This window comes from Petromyzon marinus, unplaced genomic scaffold (assembly GCF_048934315.1).
Source record: "Petromyzon marinus isolate PM22_M1 ecotype Great Lakes invasive population unplaced genomic scaffold, UKy_Petmar_22M1.pri1.0 PM_G_Scaffold_21, whole genome shotgun sequence".
Classification (NCBI taxonomy): Eukaryota; Metazoa; Chordata; class Hyperoartia; order Petromyzontiformes; family Petromyzontidae; genus Petromyzon; species Petromyzon marinus.
In genome coordinates, this window is record NW_027422773.1 from 870,001 (window position 1) to 872,500 (window position 2,500).

The 2,500-nt window shown below is 47.0% G+C and overlaps 1 pseudogene; it reads left to right on the forward strand.

Moving 5' to 3' along the window:
• The window catches only part of LOC142912661 (28S ribosomal RNA), a 10,296-nt pseudogene that overhangs the window by 4,318 nt on the left and 3,478 nt on the right, over nucleotides 1-2,500 (forward strand).

The following is a 2,500-nucleotide window of genomic DNA, read 5'->3' on the forward strand; positions in this document are numbered from 1 at the left end:
GCTCTTCTTTAAGAACCGCTCTCTTCTTGCGTCCTTAGTCCTGGATGGCACTGAACGTCATGAATGCCGAATCCCGAACGCAGATGTATATCGTTTTTACTGCGAAAAATGGGAGAAGGTGTTGCCATTCAATGGCCTGGGCCAATTTAAGTCATCAGGTGTTGCAAATAACGAATACTTTGAGCCCCTAATTTCGGTGGAGGAAGTTCAGACTGCCATACGGGCCATTAAACCAACGTCAGCAGCTGGGCCAGATGGCCTAACAAGGGCTGCAATCTGTGCTGCCGACCCCGAGGGTCGGACACTGACAGCCCTATTTAATGCATGGATGATTACAGGAATTATTCCCAAAGAGTTGAAAAAGAATAGGACGATTCTTATTCCTAAGGTTATGGACGATGAAAAGCTGAAAGAATTGGGGAACTGGAGACCAATAACGATCGGTTCAATGATTCTGAGATTATTTTCCAGAATAATGACTGCACGTCTTGCTCGTGCTTGTCCCTTAAACCCAAGGCAGCGTGGTTTTATAGCGGCATCTGGCTGCTCTGAAAATCTTAAGGTGCTACAGGACCTTATGAGACATGCTAAGAAATTGCACAGGCCGTTGGCTGTCATGTTTATCGACATAGCGAAAGCTTTTGACTCGGTTTCGCATGCTCATATTTTATGGGTGTTAAGGCACAAGAAAGTAGATGAACACGTGGTGGGCATCATCCAGAACGCCTACGATCGGTGTACGACCTCGTTCAAAAGCAATGGCGAGTCGACTCGAGAAATTAGCATACGTGTTGGTGTCAAACAGGGTGACCCCATGTCACCCCTGCTCTTCAATCTTGCCATGGACCCTTTGATATGCACCCTAGAGTCACACGGAGTTGGGTACTCCATTGATACCGACCACGTGACAGCTCTTGCGTTTGCTGATGATTTGGTGTTGGTGAGCGAATCTTGGGTTGGTATGGCCGCCAATCTAGCGATCTTGGAATCATTTTGTGGGCTATCGGGATTGGAGGTTCAGGCCAGAAAGTGCCAGGGCTTCATGATAAGCCCAACCAAAGATTCATATACGGTGAACAACTGCGACCCATGGACTATCAAAAATAAAGATGTCCATATGATCCAACCTGATGAATCAACGAAATACCTTGGTCTGAAAATTGGCCCTTGGACTGGCACTATACAGCCTGATCTACATTGTCAGCTAAAGACATGGATCTCGAAAATCGATGAGGCGCCTCTGAAGCCAACTCAGAAGGTTGAACTACTCAATGCCTATGCCCTACCCAGATTGTTATATCCTGCAGACCACTCGGACTGCAAGCAATCAACTCTCCGTGGGTTGGACCAAGAGATTAGAAAGGCGGTAAAAGGATGGCTCCACCTTCCCGCTTCAACTTGTGATGGACTGTTATATGCCAGAGCCTGAGACGGAGGCCTTGCCATCTTGAAACTGGAAAAAACAATCCCTTCGGTTCAAGTTAGAAGGCTGCAACGTATAGCAAACTCGTCCGATGCTATCACCCGTAATATTGTGTCCTCGCAGGGTATGGAGGAAGAATACCGTAATTTGTGGGTACGAGCAGGGGGTGACAGTGATGCAATCCCAACATTCGTTCTCAGGGACTCGGTGTCAAAAGAACCTGTATATCCGAGACCCTGCGATTGGAGGGAGCATGAATTTCAGAGATGGTGCGAAAAGCCGGTTCAAGGAAGGGGCATTGTAAACTTTGCGCATGATAGAATCAGTAATGCTTGGTTGAGGCCATGGTGCGGCTTTAAACAATGCTTCTTTATCGCAGCACTACAACTAAGGGCAAATATTTACCCAACAAGAGAAAGCTTGAACAGAGGCAGAGATGGGGCCTTACGTTCCTGCAGGAAATGCTCTGCCAGACCGAGTCCCTTTCGCACATTCTCGGTCAATGTCCTGCAGTACAGAAAGCAAGAATTGCGCGACATAACAAGATCAGTAACATTCTGGCAGACGAAGCGGCTAGATTGGGCTGGTCTGTATACAAAGAGCCACGGTTCATATCCGAGACGGGAGAGATGAGAAAGCCTGACCTCGTGTTTGCAAAAGATGAGGAGGCGGTTGTGATCGATGTCACCGTCCGTTTTGAGCTTTCAAAGAATACCTTGTCAGATGCTGCCTCGCACAAAGTTTCGTACTATACCCCTCTTGGTGATCAAGTCAAAGTGCTGACGAAGGCTAGCAAGGTCACATTCTTTGGATTCCCGGTTGGGGCAAGAGGAAAGTGGCCCCTTGAGAATAACGAGGTACTTACCTCCCTGGGCCTGACCAAACCCAGAACGACATCACTGGCCAAGATGATTTCCCGCAGAACGCTGCTTTTCTCTCTTGATATTCTGAGAATGTTCTGTGGAAATTATGCGGTCTATGAACAGTCATAGACAACCTCCGAAACAAATAATAGTTTTGTTTTAAGATGTCATTTGTTTTAGATTGATTTTGTTATTTTCGAAGGTGAAGTCGGTT